The sequence below is a fragment of the Symphalangus syndactylus genome, chromosome 10 (assembly GCF_028878055.3).
Source record: "Symphalangus syndactylus isolate Jambi chromosome 10, NHGRI_mSymSyn1-v2.1_pri, whole genome shotgun sequence".
Taxonomy (NCBI): domain Eukaryota; kingdom Metazoa; phylum Chordata; class Mammalia; order Primates; family Hylobatidae; genus Symphalangus; species Symphalangus syndactylus.
In genome coordinates this window covers 13,543,777-13,567,669 of record NC_072432.2, presented here as the reverse complement: position 1 = coordinate 13,567,669, position 23,893 = coordinate 13,543,777, and the positions used below count along the sequence as shown (strand labels likewise).

General features: G+C 40.7%; 1 long non-coding RNA gene and 1 pseudogene across 1 annotated transcript; both read right to left on the bottom strand.

Moving 5' to 3' along the window:
- Positions 1 to 725: 725 nt before the first annotated feature.
- LOC129491691 (uncharacterized) lies at positions 726 to 17,210 on the bottom strand. The gene is made up of 4 exons (XR_008660591.2): positions 17,148 to 17,210; positions 13,004 to 13,082; positions 1,249 to 1,341; positions 726 to 778 (listed from the first exon to the last, which is right to left on the bottom strand). It is a non-coding gene; the product is annotated as an uncharacterized lncRNA (long non-coding RNA).
- Positions 17,211 to 22,053: 4,843 nt separating this feature from the next.
- Positions 22,054 to 23,303, bottom strand: LOC129491689 (pre-mRNA-splicing factor 38A-like; annotated as a pseudogene).
- Between the last annotated feature and the right edge of the window lie 590 nt (positions 23,304 to 23,893).

The window sequence follows — 23,893 nt, the reverse complement described above, 5'->3', positions numbered from 1 at the left end:
GGTTCAGGAATTTAGAAAGACTGTAACTTGCAAACGTTTTGTATGGAAAAGTTATCAACCCTTCCTGAACAAAAATATCAACTTTTTTTATGCTTTAAAATTGCAGATCAATTCCCTTTTGCAGGGAAGAAGTCTCTCATTTTGTGCACTTGTCCCTAAAATACAGGAGCTGCTTAAAAATAATTCACCTACATTGGAAGCCTGTGATCCCAGCTTAAATCTAGGCCCATCTCAGATCACCCCCTTCAATCAGCCAGTGCCTGGTTGTGTGAGCTTGTGTGTGATTCCGCCATTTACACACACTGGGTAGGTGTGAAGAGGCCTGGCACACAGCCACGTCAAGGCTAAAAGGAGCCTAGGGATCATCAGCCCTGATGCCTTCACTTTATAGCAATAAGGGAACTGTTGCTTCAAGAGAGAAGTTGGCATCCCCCAAAAGACAGTTCATTCGTAGCCAAGCCAAGACTTACCTGAATCTCTCCTGACTGCCTCTCCCCTCTCCTCTACATTCATCTTCCCCAGAGTTACGCAAACCTGCTCCCTGACCTGCAGACTAGAAAATTGGACTCAGCCGGCAGAAGCACTTGCTTACCTAAGAGTATGCAGAAGCCAATTTACTGTTAATGCTGAGTTGCTTTATTCTAAGTGCAAAGGTGAAATGATTTCCACTCCTGACAGCTCTAGAAGAATAACAGGAGCGTGGAGAAACACTGTCTTCGCCGATGCCCCAACTCAGTCTTCTCCTCTGGACAGATCCATCGAGTTCCAGGTAACTCTCCTGCGATGTGCATAAGGTTAAGGATTTAGCTAGAGATGAAAAGGATGTCATTTAAAAGCAAAAGCTATGAAGAATTCAATACAAATGTCCTAGGAGCTTACAGCTCTCTATGTATGTGGCGGTAGATTTTTGCATTGAAATTTGATTTTTTTTCCACTTTGGGTTTTTATTTTATATCTGTCACTTGACAAGGATTAGCTCCTTCTCTTCATTCACCCCCTGGGAGCATTTAAATGATACTTCGTTCTTGAAAATGAGCATTTTTACTTTTAACTATTGATTTCAGAGTTCTGTGAACTTTCCCTTGAAGTCATTTCCTCAGACCCCTCTACGAGCTCAGGGACTCTCATCCCTATTCCACATAGGGTCACATTTCAACAGATCTTCTGCCCTCCTGGTCCTCCTGGTGCTGACCCCCAGGAAATAAGGAGCATGTTGCATTGAGATAGCCATTATGTATCTCCACTCACCAGAAACACCATCGCCAGGTGGCAGGGATACAGGATGACAAGAAAACAATCCCATCTTTCATTTCCCAGCTTCTGTCACCCTCACCCTCCAACCTGAAAACGGACCAGAAAAATCCAGTGAGAAAAGGCTTGAGAGCCTCTGTACCAAGCTGACGAGGAATCGCAAAGTCCCACTGTTGCCTGCCTGGAGAGAAAGCATTCGAGTGAAAGAGAATAAATCGTATTCACCAAGCAAATCATTCATCTTGACTGTTTAGGGCAATTCCCTTTCGATATTTTTGTTTTCTCTAAGCTTGGCCTAGCCTTTAAAAAAAAAAGAACTGTCATTTCTATTCAATTAACTGCTTCTCCCTCTGACTTTAAATCAAGGGCAGTGTCTGTTCAATTTAATTACTTTCCAAGGAGTCTGGGTGGTAAAGCAGCCATCACGAAAGCAAAAGAGCCATATGGTGCTTTACAAGGCAAGAATTCGATATAATTTAAGGATATTCTCCTAACAGAAAATGCAATAAAGCTGATTTCCCCCCTGCTGTTTTTCTAGCCTCTTGACATATAATATGTTTGTAGGTCAAGATTTCGGCTGAACAATTCAAAGCAAGTAAAATGAGGAGAGTGTCATTTACCTATGGAAGGTCTACAGAAGAGAATCATTGAAGGCGTTGCTGTCCCAACTGTTCTGATTCTGTGTAAAAAGTGATCTTTTTATTTAAGGAGGGTGCTTATTTTTATCATGTACATGCACAAAATTTTCAGATATAATGGCATTAATAATTGCTTCACTTTTACACTGTTGGTGGGAATGTAAATTAGTTCAACCATTGTGGAAGATGATGTGGTGATTCCTCAAAGATCTAGAACCAGAAATACCATTTGATCCAGCAATCCCATTACTGGATATATGCCCAAAGGAATATAAATCACTCTATTACAAAGATATATGCATGCATAGGTATCTATGCATATATTCACAATAGCAAAGACGTGGAATCAATCCAAATGCCCATCAACAATAGACTGGATAAAGAAAATGTGGTACATATACATCATGGAATACTATGCAGCCATAAAAAGGAATAAGATCATATCCTTCATAGGGACATGGATGAAGCTGGAAGCCATTATCCTCAGCAAACTAACGCAAGAGCAGAAATCCAAACACCACATGTTCTCACTTATAAGTGGGAGCTGAACAATGAGAACACATGGACACAGGGAGGGGAAAAACATACACTGGGGCCTGTCTGGGGCTGGGGTGGTGGGAGGGAGAGCATTAGGAAAAGTAGCTAATGCATGCCGGGCTTAATACCTAGGTGATGGGTTGATAGGTGCAGCAAACCACCATGGCACACGTTTACCTGTGTAACAAACCTGCACAACCTACACATGTACCCCAGAACTTAAAATAAAATTTTCTTAAAGGCTGGGGACCCAAACGTCACTTTAAGTAATAAACAGAATACCTTTTGGTTTAAAAAAGAATTGCTTCAACATTACAAAACAAGATTAGGCCAGAATTGTGACGCTGAAGGGGAAAAATTGCAGAAACATAGTATGGCCGGAACACCAACACCCTAATTCTAAGCTTGACTTGGACACCAACGAGCTGTGAAACATCAAGCAAGTGGCTTTGCTTCTCTGTGTCTGTGTTACCATCTGTGAAAAGAGGGACCTCCATTAAATCAACACTAGGACTGTGTCTGTAACATTCATTAAGACTATCGGATGACAGCACGGCACCTACCAACTGCCAGTTACAGTCTAAAATGAAGCAGTCCCCTCCCCCCAGCAGAAGAATCAGCATGAGGACAGCTTCAAGCAATGACATAAACCTAGAGTATCCACAAAGACATAACTTAGAGTGAAGCCACCTGAGAAGGAGTTGCTTGCTCTGTGGCCAGACTCTGGGGTGCAGTGGCATGATCTCAGCTCACTGCAACCTCCGACTCCCCAATTCAAGTAATTCTCCCACCTCAGCCTCCCAAGTAGCTGGGATTACAGGCACACAACACCATGCCCAGCTAATCTTTGTATTTTTAGTAGAAACGGGGTTTCACCATGTTGGACAGGATGGTCTCAATCTCCTGACCTCATGATCCACCTGCCTCAGCCTCCCAAAGTGCTGGGATTGCAGGCATGAACCACTGCAACCAGCCAGAGTTGCCTTTTTTAATTAATGACATCATAGGCTCCAGAAAAATGCTGGTCAAAAGATGAAATGGAATGTTAAGTCATAAGGAATTGCACTTTTAACATGTTAATTTACATGATGTAATCGGATATGCTGGGATTCAATATATTCTGTCCTTGGGTAAAATTTTTCATTTATGTACACTGTACACAATACAAAATTTGTATTAACATAATTTGTAACAAGGTACATAATTTCACCCAAGTTATCTATAGTCTTATGTAGACTCCTCAGTTCAGTCTGTCTACATTAGATAACTACTTAAGATTATAGGAAGCAAGTGAGAATCAAAGAAATATACACACGTTTTTAGCAGAAAATTCCCCTTGCAGTATACCAGCCAAAAATGATGGATTATCTAGTAAATCAAAAATTAATTAGATAGTCTCAAATTACTCAGTAGGTCTTTTCCATATCTTTATATACATTCACCCCTGAATAAAAATGTCACCCTTTTATTCAAATGATAATGATGTGTTTTGTGAGTTCAACACAAAAGTGATCCGCCACTCAGGTGTAAAATCCCAAGAGAGATTATGCTCTTTAGGCTTAGGTTAAGTTTGAATTAATCAAAATCTTAGGCATGTTCTGTGTAATAATATATATATTTAATGTAAATGACTCAAGGGGACCTTAATCTATGGATTCTTAGTCTTTCCAGGTCTCGAGTTCTGTCCATCATTTTTTCTTCATGTTGGTATATTATTGTATGAATTTGATTCAAAGACTGGGTAAACCATGCTCATGCCTATTTTCTGTGTGGCTCTGTTCTTAGCTGTCATTATCCTTTGTGAGCCAGGCACAGTGGTTCACACCTATAATCCCAGCACTTCAGGAAAGCAAGGTGGGTGGATTGCTTGAGCCCAGGAGTTCGAGACCAGCCTGGGTAACATAGTGACACTCTGTCTCTCAAAATGAAGACAATCTAGCCAGGCATCATAGTACACATCTGTAGTCCTAGCTACTCAGGAGGCTGAGGTGGAAAGATCACTGGAGTCCAGGAGGTCAAGGCTGCAGTGAGTCATGAGTGCACCACTGCACTCTAGCCTGGGGGGAAAAAAGCCTTGGTTTAACTCATTAAATGAAGATGAAGTAAGGGCATGAGATAGAGAGAAATCTTTGTAAAATGAATCAGTTGGGCTGGGTGCGGTGGTTCATGCCTGTAATCCCAGCACTTTGGGAGGCCGAGGCAGGTGGATCACCAGAGGTCAGGAGTTCAAGACCAGTGTGGCCAACATGGCGAAACCCTGTCTCTAATAAAAATACAAAAATTAGCCAGGTATGGTGCCAGGCACCTGTAATCACAGCTACTCAGGTGGCTGAGGCAGGAAAATCGCTTAAACCCGGGAGGCGGAGGTTGCAGTGAGCCAAGATAGCACCACTGCACTCCAGCCTGGATGACAAGAGCAAGACTCCATCTCAAAAAAAAAAAAAAAAGAATCAGTTGATAGTACAGCCTTCCAACAGAACAGTAAATAATTTAAGACACTATCCAAACACCTCCTGGAAAAGATATTTTACTACGTAGTCCAATTTTAAACAATTTTGATAATATAAGACAAAGTAGCGAATTTGAGTCTTTGTTGTTGTTATTAGAGATAGGGTCTTGCTCTGTTGCCCAGGCTAGAGTACAGTGGCACAATCATAGCTCACTACAGCCTCAAACTCTTTGGCTTAAGGGAGCCTCCAAAGTAATTGGGACTGCAGGCTCACACAACCATACCTGGCTAAATTATTTTTACTTTTTGTAGGGACAGGATCTCAATATATTGCCCAGGCTGGTCTTAAACTCCTGGGATCAAGCAGTCCTCCCCACTTGGCCTCCTAAAGTGCTTGGATTACAGGTGTGAGCCACCACACCTTGCCAAATTTGAGTCTTTTATACAGTTATTTCCCATGAATTGCAGATAACTAATTTTTATGTATGTGATTGCTCTAAATTCACAACATGTATTTAGGCTCTGTAAATCAGATACGGATTTTCTCTTTGCCTAAATGCATCAACCAAATGCCAGTGGAAAATATCAACCAATCAATTAATCAAAAAAGTATCTTGTCAGTGCTGCTCTGGGCACTATCATGTTTCGTCCATATCCAAACAGGTTTATTATATATTTGAAGATATAGGAATAAAATACCTTTTTTAATTATACATATTCTATTCATAATGATATGCACCTATGACACAGAGTGCAAGAGTTTAGAAGGGAAAAAGAATAAGTGCATGTGAAAAGAGATCACACGATGTGTGTTCATGCCATGGAAACTTTTTATTGTATATTTAATATAGTTGTATGTTTTCACAGATCTCACTTGTCGTCTTTTCAGTAATGACTTTTCAGCTATGGGTTCTAAGTTCTTTAAGCTGCATAATTAGTTACTTTGCAACGAAGACATCCCCTTTACTGGACTAATGAATAGCCACAGAGAGTAAGGATATAGCTGAGTAAGACCTTTCTTTAGAGGGTAAGACTTTACAATAAAAGAGATTACTCTTTCAAGTATTATATTTCCCAAATCATAACATCTTTTATTTCTTTCCTATGCTATCCCTCCTTATTTTTATAAGATTTACCTAACAAAGTTAATGTTTGCAATGAGAGAGTGTGGTTTAATTAGACTGTGGTTCCAGGTAAAATATAGTAGGAAACAAAAGAACACTGTTCCAGCTGCAACAACTTTCAGAAGCCAGATAAATTACTAAAACCATATTGTCCAAGACATCAGGAAGCTATGAAAGCAAAGGGGACTAAATGAACCCAACCCAAGACAGAAGAGCCCTTCCAAGTTCAGTGGGCAGCCACTGGCTGCTTTCTACCCTGGGAATAGTTGTCAATTCTGAGTGCAAGATGAGGCTCAACTTGGCCTAAATACAAGGACGTTACTATGAGAAAGAAAAACTAGAAAGCTGTTGAAGGTTGTGTGGGGCTGAAATGACAATTTGGAAACCTCACAAGCCCTAAATGCACAAGACTACTTTCCCCCGTGTTTCACTTGCTGATTGAGGGGCACATAGAATATTTGAAATCCTTAAAATAAGAGACAGAAGTACATGAGGGGTCCTCAAAAAGTTCATGCAAGGCGTATATTATGAAAAAACTATGCAGGACTTTCAAAAAAATTTTGCAACAAAATATACTCATAGTAACTTGTTATGCCGTATCTAACAGGATCTAGATTCAGGGCCTAAGAAGGATGAGACATCAGTTGGAAAAGACCCCCTATCAAATGAATTCTGCAAATTTAAAGCAAGAACAAACATCAAACCAATGATGAAGCTTGGGAAAAAGAATGGTTAAATCGCTGCTTTAAAAACAGATTATGAATACAGTGTCCCAAATAAATCAGCAGTTTACAAATGGATAACTTGTTTTAAGAAGGGAAGAAGCAATGTTGAAGATGAAACCAGCAGCATCAGATCATCCACATCAATTTGCAAGGGGAAAAAAATGCATCTTCTTTGTGCTCTCATTGAAGAGGACTGACAATTAAAAGTAGAAACAATAGCCAACACCATATACTTCTTAATTGATTCTGCTTACACAATTCTGACTGACATATGAAAGCTGAGCAAACTTCCACTTAGTGGGTGCCAGAATTGTTGCATCCAGCTCACCTGCATACAGGAGCAGGGGCTTTCAATGGAAATTTTAAACAAGTGGGATCAAGATCCTAAAGCATTTTGAAGATTTGTAACAAGAAGTGAAACACAGCTTTCCCAGTACCATCCTGAAGACAAAGCACAACCAAAGCTACAGCTACTGAGAAGTAGAAGTGGCCGAGTCAAAGCAAAAGCAGACCAGCCAAGACCAAAGATCATGGAACAGTTTTTTGAGATGCTCAAGGTATTTCACTTGTTAACTTTCTGGAGAGCCAAAGATTGTAACACCTGCTTATTATGAGAGTGTTTTGAGAAAGTTAGCTGAAGCTTAACCAGAAAAATGCCCAGGAAAACTCCACCAGAGGGTCCTCCACCACAATAATGCTCTTGCTCATTTCTCTCATCAAACAAGGGGAATTTTGTGAGAATTTCAATGAAAAGCATTAGGCATCCAACTTACAGTCCTGATTTGGCTCCTTGTGACTTTTGTGTGTTTGTTTGTTTCTTAATCTTAAAAAAACTTTAAATGGAACTTATTTTTCTTCAACTAATAAGGTGAAAAAAAGGGTGCATTGACTTGGTCAAATTCCCAGGACCCTCGGTCCTTTAGGGGTGGACTAAATAGCTGGTATCATTACTTACAAAAATGTCTTGAATTTGATGGAGCTTATATTGAGAAATGAAGTTTATAGCTTTTATTTTTTTCCTTTTCATTCAATTTTTCCATCAACTATTTGAAGTCCCTTCAAACTGTAGTGTCACAGTGATGGAAAGACAAAGTTGCTGTCAAGGAAGAGCATCTGCTGCAAAAACACAGCCAGTCTCTTTCATAGGTATTTGTCAAAGTTGGGAGAAGCAGGGGGCTGGAGACTAGACAGCAAAATTCAAAACTGCTGAAAGGAAGACAAGTTACCCTGTAGTCCTGGCAGGCAGAAATGGGGAAGGCAAAGAAAGATTGGCTAGGCTAGTAGCAAAATCCATACAGGGTCTTCCCCACCCTAAAATTATATTTTTTTAATTTTGTTCATTTATTTATTTTGAGATAGGGTCTCACTCCATCATCCAGGATGGAGTGCAATGGCACGATTACAGCTCACTGCAGCCTCAACCTCCCATGCTCAAGCAATCCTCCCACTTCAGCCTCCTGAGTAATGGAGACTACAGGCACATACCACCATGCCCAGCTAATTTTTTTATTATTTGTAGAAGTGAGGTTTTATTACATTGCCCAGACTGTTCTCAAACTCATGTACTCAAGGGATCCTACTGCCTTGGCATCCCAAAATGCTGGGATTACAGGTGTGAGCCACAGCATCTGACCTAAAACATTTTAAACCAGAGATAAACAGTTTGACTAATGCCTTATCCATGACTAAATCCTCAAAGAGCAAATCCTTTCTGGGCCAAAGAAATACAAACTTTATTCTCTACTGTCCCTTTATGCACAGTGTCCAGCATAAAGTAAAAAATTACACGACATGAGAAGCAGCAGAAAATGGCTAATTATCAGAGGAAGAAAATAAACAGCCATTTGAAGCAACAGAGATGTTACACATGTTGGAACTAGCATTTTAAATGTGCTGTTAATATGTTAAATAAAATAATAGTTTATTCTATATAAAAAAGCATCAAAGGATGCTCTACAATTAAAAATTAAAATATCTGGAAGTAAGAATTCATTGGTTAGGTTTAACATCAGACTGGCAAGTTAGAACCCAGGATTGGCAAACTCAAAAACAGGTGAACTTTAAAATACTTTTTTAAAAAGTACACAGAGAAAAAAAAAAGAGCAGAAAACAAAGGACACATGAAGCATAGTCAAATGATCTAACAAATGTATAATTGCAACCTCAGAAACAGAAGAAAATGGGTAAAAAACAATATTTGAAAGAATCACAACTGAAAATTTTCTAAAACTGATGAAAGATGTCAGTCTGTAGAGTCAAACTTTTCAACAAATTCCAAGCAGGATAAATATAAAGAAAGCCACACATGAATTAATTGCTATGGGGTAAGATTTGAGCATCAATGTATTTTAAAGCTTCCTAGACAAATAATTCTGTATAGTCAGTGCTGAAAAACACTGGTCTGGGGAATGCCATATTTTAAATGTACAGTTTGTTTAATGTGTTATGTTTTCAAGGGAACATAAAACGAAGAAAGTTATAGCCTCTTTCTTCTTAAAATGCCCCCAATAGGAGCCAGAAAACAAGTTAAAAATCTCAGTTATCATCTCCATACCGCAATTCCACAATTTTTTTTTGAGATAGAATCTCTCCCTGTTGCCCAGGTTGGAGCACAGTAGTGCAATCTCAGCTCACAGCAGCTTCTGCCTCCCAGTTCAAGCAATTCTCATATCTCAGCCTCTTGAGTAGCTGGAATTACAGGTGTGCACCACCACACCTGGCTAATTTTTGTATTTTTAGTAGAGATGGAGTTTTGTCATGTTGGCAAGGCTGGTCTTGAACTCTTGACCTCAAGTGATCCACCTGCCTCGACCTCCCAAAATGCTATGATTACAAGCGTGAGCCACTGTATCCAGCCGATTTCACCATTTTTAAATCAACATCTTTCTCTCTATAATCCATTGATTATCATGGAAAGAAAAGTGAAGTGGTATAAAATAAATCTGGCTGGAGGTTTTCTGATTGAAAAAAAAATTCAGAAACATGCTGCAGGAAGGAAGGAGTACAAAATAGGCTTTATATAGCACTTGCTATATAAAGGAGCCCTGTCACTTGACATGCGTCTTCACAGAAGACACCAAAAGATCAAAAGAAGATAGATTTTTATCCTGGGTGAAGATACTTAACAGTCAAGTCGACTAAAGCTTGTCTCTTAACTAGATAGAACAGCCAAAGCAAAGGAGAGTCTATGTGAGACCGAGGCAGATGAATGACTAGAAACAGAAGACAAATCCCAATGGGGCTTTGGGCACTGGGTTTGCTACCATCTCAGATTTGTTGTCCATTTCCAGAATAAGAATTTAGAGCTGAGAAAGAAAGAGTTGTTTTTGTCCAGTCTGAGGGTAAGATTACATAAATCAGCTGCCAAATGATTACAAATATAAAAGAGGTTAATGCATTGCCTTTGAAAGAAGAAAATTATTTTTCTTTCTCTAGTCCCACCATGTTTTTCTAGTGGCCAAGATACATTAGAAAGCTTCTCAATAAGAGGATTTTGTATTAGAAATATCTATTTATATACCTACTTCTACCACTAGGCATGACACGTGATTGGCCTTAGTCCATGGTGGATGCATGAATGACATTCCCTGCTCTGTGACCACTGAATGTCATGTGACCAGCCATGAACAACATACCTGACCTTTGAGCAACTCAGGGTCATCCTACAGTGATCTTTGGCCCTTATATTTATGAGTTTGTTTGTTTGGTTCAAAAACCATAAAGACACTAAGAGCTTCTTTGTCTAAGCTTTATATATAACCGAGGAATCTGCAGGAAAGGTAAGAACAGAAAGTTGGCATTTTGATTTTAAAAATTGGAAGGCACCTTGGATTTCTTCAAGGGAGCAGCGTGGGATGAACTCTTGGCTGCTATTTACATGTACCCGGATGGCAGGCCTCCTGCAGCCCCACAGTGTGTCTTGCATGCCATCCTCAGGGGACAGGAAAACATGAGAATCATCATTGTTGTCCCACACAGGTTATCATCAGGGTATTGACACTCCTCACCGTCCAGAGTCCATAATGAGCCACTGCTCCGCAAAACAGAATTACTCTTCACTAATTCTGATGCTAAAAACCCCTAGCCCTCCTGCCTTCCCTGAACCAAATTCATATAAATATCTAGCAGCTTTTTACAGAAGCATTCAGGTGGCTGCAAGCTGTAGTACATTTGTCCGGTTTGTGCATTGCACAAGGCGGCTGACACAGGGGAAAGTGCAGTCTGAGATCCAGCCTGTGTTTTGTTTGCCAAGCCGTGAGCCTTGGCACTGGCATTTGTCCATGTGGAAGAGGAGATGCTTTTTTGCCTTTTCCCCACACAAAGGTGTAGTCTCCTTGCCAAGCCATGTGCCTGTAGGCCCGAGAATGCCTGGGGGTGGCTCCTTGTTCTAAATTGACTGTCCAGAGGAGAACCTTGCTCTAGTTCACACACAGGTTCAGTATAGGCAAGTGGAAGCCTGGGATGATCATTCAAAGTGTGTGCATGTGGCCGGGTGTGGTGGCTCACACCTGTAATCCTAACACTTTGGGAGGCCAAGGCGGGCAGATCACTTGAGTTCCAGAGTTCAAAAACAGCCTGGCCAACATGGTGAAACCTTGTCTCTAATAAAACTACAAAAAAATTAGCCGGGCGTGATGGTGGACGCCCACAATCCCAGCTACTTGGGAGGCTGAGGTAGGAGAATCACTTGAACCTGGGAGGCGGCTGTTGCAGTGAGCTGAGATCACAGTACTGCACTCCAGCCTGGGTGACAGAGCGAGACTCCATCAAAAAAAAAAAGTGTATGCATGTGTGTATGTGTGTGTGTTCATGTGTGTGCATGCATGTGTGTGCGTGCATGTGTGTGCATGCGTGTGTGTGTGCATGTATGTCATGGTGGGGGTGCTGCCCAGGGGCACTGTGCACATGAGCCCACCACTTCATTCCTTCACACTGTGTCAAAGGCACAGCCTTATTACCTCAGCCTTGTCTCGGGCATCACACACACATGTTCTCAAGGTCATCAGAGAATATTCATGCCCTAACTCTCCTCTTTCTCTTTCCAGATTTCTCTTCTCATAAGCTCCACCCTATCTGAAGTCCCTTTTCACTTGTGCCCCGTGATGCACCAACTCTACCTGGAAAAGGATAAAGTGCTAAGACCCTGCTCCCTCCTTGCATCTCGCATATTCCAAGATTGCAGGTATTTGCTGAATGCCAATGGCATTCTACTAGCAATCCATTGATGCATAATGAATTACCAAAACTTAGCAGCTTGAAACAGCAAAGATTTTTCTCTAAATGAACAAGTTCTCTGTGGGTCTAGAATCCAGGAGTGGCTGAGCTGGGTCACTCATGAAGGTGAAATCAAACAATCAACCAGGATGCAGTCATGTGACAGTTCAACAGTCTTCCAAGCTCCCCCACATGACATTGGCTTTAAGTTCCTCTCTGGCTGTTGGTTTGAGGCCGTAGTGTCTTCCCACCAAGGCCTCTCCCTAGAGTGGCAGCCAGCTTCCCCAGAAGACAGGGACCCAAGAGGGATGGAGAGGCAATGAGTGGAGAATGCTCAAGGTAGAATCCCAAGTCTTCTATAACCTAATCTCAGAAGTGGCACATCACTTTGCCAAACACTGTTGGTCTTGCAGACCAGCCCTGATACAATGGGCAGCAGGGGCCCCTGGGGGCCACCTTGAAGGCTGGCTACTACAGAGTCATTCTCAGTCCACGCCTGCTAGCTCACCAGGGTGGGAAGGCAGAGGCAGGCAGTGAGCTCACATTCTTCAATTACGTGTTTACAACACTATGAAGCAAATCCCGGTTTTCTTCTCATTTTGTTTTGTTTGTTTGTTTATTTGTTTGTTGCTCGTTTTGGAGATGGGGTCTCGCTCTGTCACCCAGGCTGGAGTATAGTAGCATGATCATAGCTGACTACAGCCTTGACTTCCCAGGCTCAAGCAATCCTCCTGCCTCAGCCTCCCAAGTAGCTAGGACTACAGGCGTGCACCGCCACACCCAGATTGTTTTTGTTCTCATTTTTCAGATGAGAAAACAAACTCTAAGAATGAAATAATTCATCCACAGATCCAAAACTAATAGTAGACAGAATCCATTCCATCCTTTCCTAAGGACAATATCTCACCTTTGGAATATTTTTCTCTGCCTTCCTGCCCACCCTTGGTACATTTACCTGGGTTATCATCCTACTCAAAATAGTTCCATCTTTCAGTTGAATAGAAGAGAGGATCCCATCTCCTCATAATGGCATTTAAACTCTTCTACAGTTTTGCTAGAACCTACCTGTGACAATTCATCTTATGTGTCCACTTCGCCTGGCCATGGTGTCCGGATATTCAGTCAAATAATATTCTGGATGTTTCTGGGAGGGTGTTTTGGAGTGAGATTAATAGTTAAATCAGTGGACTTTGATTAAAGCAGATCACCCTCCCTAATGTGGGTGGGCCTTATCTGATCAGTTGAAGACCGGAATAGAATAAAAAGGCTGAACTTGCTCAAGCAAGAGGAGCTTCTCCACAGACACCTTCAGACTGCATCTGCAGCAGGAGGTCTCCCTGGTTTTCCAGCAGACAGCCTTCATGCTCAAATGACAGCTCTTTCCTGAGTCTCCAGCTTGCAGACCTCCATCATCAGATTTTGGACTCACAAGACATCCACAATCACTTGAGCCAACACACACACTCACACTCACACACACACACACTCACACTTACACACACATTCTCCAAGTTCTGCTTCCCCAAGAACTGTGACTAATACACTCCTTTCTAGCCTTTCTTTTTACCGTGTTGCCCATCACCATCTCCTCAGCATCACAGTTGCTGCCCACACACTCACACGCATGGCCACGAGCATACACTCCCACACTCAGGTTCACCCACCCAGGACACTCAGCATTTCCCCAGCATGACCTGCATCTTCCCATTTCCACGTCTTTGCTCAAACAGCTATGACCTCTCTCATAAATGCCCTCTCTCCTGCCCCCACCCAGTCTGTTCCATACCTATAATCTCACCGTTCTTTGTTGTACATCTTCCACTACAGCATTTATCATTGGGTTCTCCAGTATAAAAGTTAATGTTGGCTGGGAACAGTGGCTTGTGCCTCTAATCTCAACACTTTGGGAGGCTGGGGCAGGAGGATTGCTTGAGCCCAGGAGTTTGAGACAAGTCTGGGCAATATAGCAAGACGCAATCTCTAAAAAAAATTCTTAATTAGCTGGGTGTGGTGGTACATGACTGTAGTCCCAGCTACTTGGGAGGCTGAGGCAGGAGGATTGCTTGAGCCTAAGAGTTCAAGACTGCAGTGAGCTGTGGTCACACCACTGCACTCCAGCCTGGACAAGAGAGTAAGACCCTGTCTGCAAAAGTAAAATTTTTAAAAAAGTTTTAATGCCTATCTCCAATACTAGATTTGGAGCTTCTGGAGGGCAGGAATGATGCCATTCATCTCTCTTCAGCACACCCCAGTCACAAGTACAGTGCTTTACTCGCGAGGACTAAGTATCAATAAATATTTTCAGAACTGAACTCTTCATCAGTACTCACTAGGTGTTGAAATCTATAGAATCACATCTCATTGTATCCAGGGCAAAATTACACACACACACACACACGCACACACATAGTATATACATATATAAAGTTACCTATATACATATTATATATACATATATAAAGTATAAAGTTATATATATATATACACATATAGAGTGGGACAGACATGCTAATAAATATTTTTTGAAATAATACAGTAAAAGCTCTTGGAGAGGTATTCTGTCCTGTAATTGCCACTATTTAAAAATGAAATGGGTACATGCTGGAAACGTGGTGTGCTGGTCTCCTAAAATGACCCACTTGCTGAAAAGAACTAAAATTCTGCATGAAAAGTAATGTCATCTCCTTAAAAGAATCAATGAGCTGGCAAATCTGTATGGGGTAAAGGGTATAGGAGATGAATGCCAGGACCTGCCCAAGGTGGGCACCTCCTCATCTACAGCCCCAGAGCAGGGTCTAGGAAGAATGAGAATGCCAGACCCTGAGTTCTCATGACAGGCTAGCCCCAATGTGGATTTGTAGCTTGAATTTACTGTATCGAAATATTGAGACAGAAAGAGAGAGGAATAAATTTTTTTTAAATACCTCATATTGAGAATGTATTTAAAGTAACCCCAAGATCAATAAAGTATAGTAAGCATATATAAATACTCTCTGAAGAGACTCTCCTTCATCCCCCACATCAAAGAATTACCAAAAATAAAATTCCATGGATCATGAGCAGCTCAGAGGGAAACAGTCACTAAACACTTGATGGAGAAACAGAAGACACAGCAGTCAGAAGAAAAAGATCATGGAAGTTTTCAGATATTGGAATTATCAGAAGTAGAATATTAAATAATTAAGTTTACGATCTCTAACAAAGGACAAAATTGAAAATATTTGGAGGGCCTAAAAATGTATAAAGAATTATTACACAGATTTGAATAATTAAATAAACCTGTTAGAAATAAAAATAAGAATAATTAAAATTAAAACAAAAGCAGGTATAAGAACAGATTAGACACAGGTGAAGAAAGAATTAATGAACTGAAGGATGATTCTGAAGAAATTATTCAGACTGAAACAAGAGAAATAAAGTTACAGAGACAAGAAAGAGAGAATAAGAAAGATGGGGATAAGATAGAGGACTAATAATGCTCCCAATTTTTAGGGTCTAATCAGAGTTCTAGAGGAAGAAAGAAAAGTAATGTAGAAGACACAATATTTAAAAGAGATAATTGAGAAGAACTTTACAGAACTGATAAAAGACATCACTCCAATTCAAGAAGACAAGTGGATCTAAAGCAAGATACATAAAAAGAAATCCACAGCTAGACATATCATAGTGAATATGCAAAATATCAAAGAAAAAAGATTTTTAAAGTAGCCAAAAAGAAATGACAGATAATCCTCAAGGGAGTGACAAACTAACAGCTACCTTCTCAACTGCAGCAAGAGAAGACATTGAAATTACATCCTTGATGTGCTGGGGGAAAAGGAAAGACTATTAACTTAGAATTCTATACCCAGCAAAAATATCATCCAAGAATGAGGACAAAACAAAGACATTTTCAGACATGCAAAACTACAGAGTTTGCCACCAACAGACCCTACAAAAAAAAAATCTAAAGGTTGTACTTCAGGAAAAAGAAAAGTAATTCCAGACTGCAAGAAAGAATCTCTAAGCTTCAAGATGGAATATATTATAATGTGGGAAATCAAAACTAAGACTGCATAAGGCAATTAAAATGTCCTGGGTGGTTTAAAAAATAGAATTAAAATACAAGACAATGATATCAGATAAATTAGGAGAAATATAATTGCAGTTGCTGTGTTCTAAGTATCTTTGAAAGGAAAATGAAGATATCATTTAACTTAGGCATTGTTAAACTAATAAGCATTTTTTAATTTCTAGGCTAGTGACAAAATGGAAATAATGTATACAAATTCCAAGTAGAAGAAAAAACAGAATGAGAAAAAAGGCAAGAAATAAGAGAAAGAAGGGACAAATAGAAAATAAAAAGTACTATAAAAGATTTAAACACATATACATGGGCAATTACATTTATAATTCATAGACTAAATGCTTCTCATTAAAAGGAAAAGATTGGTATACCAGTGATATGGTTTGGCTCTGTGTCCCCACTCAAATCTCGCCTTGAATTGTAATAATCCCCCCGTGTCAAGGGCAGGGCCGGGTGGAGATAATTGAATCATGGAGCTGATTTGCCCCATACTGTTCCCGTGGCACTTAATAAGTCTCATGGGATCTGATGGGTTTATAAATGGGAGTTCACCTGCACAAGCTGTCTTGCCTGCTGCCATGTAAGACATGTCTTGCTTCCCTTTTGCCTTCCGCCATGATTGTGAGGCCTCCCAGCCATGTGGAACTGTGAGTCAATTAAACCTCTTTCTTTATAAATTACCCAGTCTCTGATATGTCTTTACTAGCAGCATAAGAACAGACTAATACAAGCAGATAAAATGAAATGAAATTTGACCATAAGCTGTTTGCAAACAGCACATCTAAAACAAGATATAGAGAGGTGAAAAATAAAAGGATGGAAAAGAATATGCATTTAAGTATAGGCCAAAAGAAAAGTATATGGTATAAGATATATTAATCTCAACTATTTAATTTTTAAAAGATCTCTTCATAAATATGAGAAAATAAAGTCACAAAGAAGATATAACAATTGCATATCTGTTTGTATCTCATAGCACAATCTTAAAATACATAATGCAAAAACTGACAAAATTATAAGAAAAAACAATCTAGAATCATAGTGAAAGATTTTTCACACAACTCATTCAATAACTGACATATCTAGCACATAAAAATAAGAAAGAATAAGAAAGTTTTGTACAACATAATCAACAAGTCTTACCTAATAGACACATATAGGATGCTTCACCCAGTTACCATGGAATACATGTTCTTTGCAAGCTTGTGCACAGATTGACCATATGCTGAGCTATAAAGCAAGTTTCAACAAGTTTCAAAGATTATCATAGAGATTCTCATTATCTCACCACAATATAATTAAGCTACACGTCAAAAATGAAAAGTTAACTAGAAAACTCTTGGGTATTTGGAAATTAAGAAATATACTATACACAAATGGCAATTCCAGGTTGATTAAAATACCTAAATTTATAAGGCAAAACTATACAAATTGTAAAAGGAAAAATAGGCAAATATCTTAATGACCTCAAGGTAGAAAATACTTTTTAAAACATGACATATAAAAACAAACCATGAAAAATATGGTTGTTAAATTCAACCACACTGCAATGAGGAACTTCAGTTCATCAGAAGACATCATAAAGAGTGAAAAGACTAAGAATAAAGATCTTTGAAATATCAGCTGGGTGCAGTGGCTCATGCCTATAATCCCAACACTTTGGGAGGCTGAGGCTGGCAGATCGCTTGAGCCCAGGTGTTTGAGACCAGCCTAGGCGACATGATGAAACCCCATCTCTACAAAAAATACAAAAATCAGCCAGGCGTGGTGGTACACACCTGTAGTCCCAGCTCCTCAGGAAAATAATTTGTGCCTGGGAGGCAGAGGTTGCAGTGAGCCAAGATCATGCCACTGCACTCCAGCCTGGGCAACAGCGAGACCCTGTCTCCATAAATAAAATAAATAAATAAATTTTACATAATTTCCATGTGTCCTGAAATATTCTCTCTCAAAAAAGAAAAAAAAAAAAAAACGTGATATGCACTACCATGAGAAAGGTGATGTGGTTAGAAACAGGGAGAAGGAGTGAGAAGCAATGAAGGTGTAGATAAGCTCTGAAGGCTTAGCCAACAGTATCTGCTGACAGTTTGAATGTGGATGTGGGAGAAAGAAAAAAGTCAAGGATAACTCCATGATTTTTGATCTACGCAAAGGTAGAATTAGCATCCACCAAGGAGATATGGGTGGGGCCACAGCTAGGGTATGCTTGGAGGAGTTAGCCTTGGATAGAAGTTTGTGATGATCATGAGACACTCAGGTAGAGAAGTCGAGTTGGCAACTGAATATATGAGTCTGGAGTTCATGAGACAGATCTGTGCTAGGGGTATAAATGGATTTTGGCCTAAGATATGAAAATAGTAGCATTTCTATGAGCTAAGATGGGGAAGGCTGTAGTGGGAGTAGGTTTGGAGAGGTGACCATTTGGATGTCAGTTTTAGACTGGTTAAATTTGAAAACCTAAATGGGAATCTTGAGGAAGCAGATCAAAATATGAGTTTAGAGTTCAAAAGAGAGGTCCAGTCTGGAGTTGTAAATTTTAGAGTCATCAGTGTTTAGATGATGCTTAAGTGCATGAAGCAAGATGAATTACTAAGGCACAAGTATGGATAGAGAACATAAAGGGCCAGGCACAGTGGCTCACACCTGTAATCCCAGCACTTTGGGAGGCTGAGGTGCGTGGATCACTTGAGGTCAGGAGTTCGAGACCAGCCTGGCCAACATGGTGAAACTCTGTCTCTACTAAAAATACAAAAATTAGCCAGGCATGGTGGTGGGTGCCTGTAATCCCAGCTACTCGGGAGGCTGAGGCATGAGAATCGCTTGAACTCGGGAAGTGGAGGTTTCAGTGAGCCGAGATCATGCTGTTGCACCCCAGCCTGGGTGACAAAGCAAGACTCCACCTCAAAAAAAAAAAAAAAAAAGAGAGAGAGAGATTGAGAACATAAGGGGAGCAAGAGAAGAGCCTTAGGGCATCCCAACATGAAGAAGCCAGGGAGGTGGGATAGGAGGTGAGCCAGAGTAGGATGCCATGTGGGAGGCCAAGAGTAAAAGCATGTCCAGGAGTGATCCACTGTGCCAAAAGCTATCAGCCATGATGAAAATATCTTCACAACAGTTACAAAATAGTTGGTGCAAGTCATTGAAGCCAACACCAAATATTAAAATCCCAAACCTATGCTATTTCATTCATTTTTTTAAGTTTTAGTTTAAGTTCAGGGGTACAAGTAGAGGTTTGTTAGGTAAACTTGTGTCTCGGAGGGTTGTTGCACAGATTATTTCATCACCCAGGTATTAAGCCTAGTACCCATTAGTTATTTTTCCTGATCCTCTCCTTCCTCCCATCTTCTACTCTCCAACAGGACCCCGTGTGTGTTGTTCCCCTCTATGCATCCATGTGTTCTCATCATTTAGCTCCCACTTATAAGGGAGAACATGCAGTATTTGGTTTCCTGTTTCTGTGTTAGTTTGCTAAGGATAACGGCCTCCAGTTTCATCCATGTTCCTGCAAAGGACATAATCTCATTCTTTTTTGTGGCTGCATAGTATTCCATGATATATGTACCACATTTTTTAATCCAGTCTATCACTGATTGGCATCTAGTTTGCTATTGTGAATAATGCTGCAATGAACATATGTGTGATTGTGTCTTTATGATAGAATGATTTATATTCCTTTGGGTATATACATTCTTTACATTGAACTTCTTATTCTCATTTTTAATGATTCCATAAAGTCCACTGCTCTGTAAAAGTTGGTTCAGTATCTAAATATAAATCAAATCAATCAAATACCTAGAGTGATTAACAGAGAATAATTAAGGTTGCCAAGCACAAAAAAGATCCAGATACTGTCCAAAGGCCTGAACCGAGAAAACACAAAAGGAAGGGAATTGCAAACTACTTGTTGAAAAAACGTCTCCTATTCGTCTGTTTAGCATTCACTTGATGGTGAATGTACTCTTCTTTGAGAAGATTTTAACATTGCATTTCAATAGGAATACTCTTAAAAGCAGCATTAATACCTATGATTCAGGAAGATCTTTTTCAGAAATGCCCAGAGCAATGAACCATTGTCTCTCTTCTCCCTAAGAGTCTCCCCTCCTCCCCATCTTCTGTCCCAGAGAGTATTTTCCCAAGCCAGCTTAGGGAGCAGGACTATGCTACCTTGACAGAAATATTCCATTACCTTTAAGTGACCTTTCTCTGATACTCAGAAATTGAGTGCTTCAACTGTAGGTCAGGCACAGGATGACTTTACTAGTGCTCCCTGAAAGACAGGGCTGATGAATGGCATTTGAACCCTGCTTCCCTAATCCTTCAGGCAGAATTAGAGGCTCTCCATAAGGGTAATCCTGAATGATTCATGATGCCTGCTTCAGCACAGTCACACATCATAGAAATACAAATTGACAGTTCGCACACATTGGCCTCATGGTGGTATTTACTTAAAATCCTCTCAAGTAAGCTCCCAATGACTGCTGTGGGGACAGCTTTCTTTGGAAGGCTAACAAACAAAGAAGCACTAACTTGTCATATCCGGCCACCAGACTTGCAGGTGCATGGAAGCCTTTGGAATATTCTGCTCTCTTTGTGCCACTTGTCACTTACCTCCCATTGGTTCAGGCAATTGGTTTGTTGGTTGACTGCAAGGATAATCCTTTTAAAAACAAAGAAACAAAAAAGGTAGTAAAACTGAGACCTTTGGATAACCCCTTTGGCTTGTCCTGGAGTTTAAGTTGGACCAAAAAAAATCAAGGCAATGAAACAGTAACAGAGGTGAGGAAGAGATGGACTGTTAATAAAATGGTAGGAGAAAACAGGACACACTTGAGTGTGTTCATAAGCTCTTGTTGGTGAATCTGTAAAGGGTAAAACTGATAAAGAGACCCCCAAGAAAACATCTAAGTCCATTATTTTTCAAAAAAGAAAAGGTGGGTAGTATTGAAAAACCAATAGGCAAGTGTCAACTGTTTTCGATCTACATTTGTGTTCTCCTCACCAGCAACCCCACTGCTTCTATGTCAAAAAACAGAGGCCGGGCGCGGTGGCTTACACCTGTAATCCCAGCTCTTTGGGAGGCCAAGGCAGGCAGATCACGAGCTCAAGAGATGGAGACCATCCTGGCCAACATGGTGAAACCCCTTCTCTACTAAAAATACAAAAATTAGCTGGGCATGGTGGCACGCACCTGTAGTCCCAGCTACTTGGTAAGCTGAGGCAGAACCCGGGAGACAGAGGTTGCAGTGAGCTGACATCGCACCACTGCACTGTAACCTAGCTATACAGAGCAAGACAATGCCTCTCAAAAAAAAGGAAAGAGAAAGAGAAGAGAAAGAAAGGAAGGAAGGAAGGAAGGAAGGAAGGAAGGAAGGAAGGAAGGAAGGAAGGAAGGAAAGAGAGAGAGAAAGAAAGAAGGAAAGAAAAAGAAAGAAGAAAGAAAGAAAGAAAAAAGAAAGAAAGAAAGAAAGAAAGAAAGAAAGAAAGAAAGAAAGAAAGAAAGAAAGAAAGAAAGAAAAGAAAGAAAGAACTTATCACTTTGAGAAATATTAAGGTCGCCCACACAGTCGCATCCTGATGGCTAACCCTGGATGCAGGAAGAAAATGAAAGATGCAGTATTTGGAAAAGCGTGGAAGTCATGTCAATAAAATCAGAACCCACTCAGAACTGCATCAATACCAGCTTTTGCATAGATGCCTTTGGTGGTTAAACACAGTGAGAAATAATCTTTTTAGTGGCAGTGGGGAGCTTCATTTCCATCGTGTGTAAGCCCATCATGTGTTGACTTGAAAGAACTCCCCTTCTCCTTTCTGGCTTTCTCTGACATTCACCCTATTGCTGGCCCCTCTCCTGTCCAGAGAATGAAGCTGCATCCTTTGGAGATTAAGGAGGAAAGAAAACGCCACAGAAGCAGATCAAGAGGTGGTAAGGATCCAGGCAAAAGCCTACAGGAGAAAAACTGTATTCTTCAAGTCGCCTGTCTCTACCCTTTGTGCATGACCTAATTAGGTTTTTGCCCTTTACAAATTCTTTTTTTTTTTACAGGTGTGTCCGGTTTAATAAAAAGGGAAAGGGTCATCAGGTGGCCACATCCTATCCTTGTCATTCATATCCCCAACCTTTAGATCCTTTCTATCGTCATAAGTTTGAATACAGTCAAGGTAAGTTGGGTCAGAAACTGTTGTTGATTGTAATTAAAAAGAGATACAAAACTCAGCACCTCCTTCATTGAAAATAAAGGTTGAGAAACTTGATAAGAAAAAACGAAAATATTCTTGTAGCTGCCTGGGGAGATCTTAATCCTTCCACATAGACAGATTTCCTCATACCCAGAGGAGCCCTTGTGGACTAAAACCAAACCGAGTCCAATACTCATTCCCTCTCGAGCTCTTCTTGTGGCTCTTCTTAGACCTTTTGGGAGACTTTGAGTGGCTCCTGTATCTGTGACTACGGTGAGGACCTGGGGACTTGGAACGGGATCTGTGCTGCCGATCTCGGGATCTGCTGCAGTGACGTCTTGGACTCTTGCTGGGATGCCTTTCTCTGCGGGAGAAGTGGCTTCTCCTTTTGGGAGATCGATTCCTCCTTCTGGGAGACCGACTCCTACTCCTTCTGTAGAGCAGTGTGGGAGAGGGACAGGGCTTGTCCAAGTCTCCGTAGCTTCTCCGGCGGTGATCAGGTGATGGCACTCTTTCCGACTTCTTGTCCTCCTCTTCTTCCTCTTCACTGGACTCCACGTCATCCATGTCCTCTTCCAGAGCACTAACTCGAGGCTCCAGTTGCTCAGCTTCCTCTAATACCTAGCGTTTCTGTAGCCGGGGCAGAATGATATCACAGACTCTCTCACTGTGCACTAGTTCATCAATAAACTCACCTCATGCATCAGTTCAAACCCCCATTTCGGTTCTGGCTCTAGATTTTTCGATAGTCATTGTACAAAGGCTCCAAGTACTTGTAGCAATTAATTGCAGTGCCCGTCAGCCTCATGTAAAGTGCCCCCAATACGCGGACATACTTCATTTTCGATACACTCTACAATGATACCTTTCTCGGATTGAATTTGAAGCATCTTCAAGATTAAACACAGAAAGGGTGTTGGTTTTATGTTGCCACCATAGACGCCACCCACAAACATAACTCCAAGGCTTTATCGACTACAAGTTCAGCCATAAGTCCAAAGCACTTCTCTTTCCAGTACTTGGACTCATAGATTAGCGTTTGAAAGATCTTCTCCACCAGATATTGAGGGTTGGTGCCACGGACGCTGTGCGCATCCTTCAGTGTACGGTTAGCCATTTTAGAATGCCTTTGATTCTACGTCCGTCGGGTCCTTTAGTGCGTCACATCCAGGTTCAGAAAAAACAAAAAACAAACAAACAAAAAACACCTGGAGGGATGGAGAAAGGTGGATGAAGTTTCACCAAACAGCTTAGGAGACCATCTTGAAACTGGAAACACTGCAGCGCTCAAATTCTTAAATAAATTCCACTTAACTTTTTTTTAAGTAGGCACAGTATTTTTATTACGATTAACTGGTGATCTATCATTTTTACCATGTGGATAGCCCCTTTGGCTTAGACACACTGTCCTGAAGTTTAGATGGTAGGAAAAAATCCAGGCAATGGAACAGTAACAAAGATGGGGAAAAGATGGACTACTAATAACACAGCAAAAGAAAGCCGGAGATGCTTGAAAGTGCTGATAAGCACTAAGATGTGTTGTTGACGTAGCGCCACATCAGTGCTCTACAATCTGCTTACTGCATTCTGACGGTTGCATAAACAACCTTCTGAGTGACCCGGTGGTGGGCATCAGGGCTCTCCTGGGTTCTGATTGGTTGGATGTGCTTATGGTTTGATTGGTCTGAAGTTGCAGATGTCCAGGGATAAGA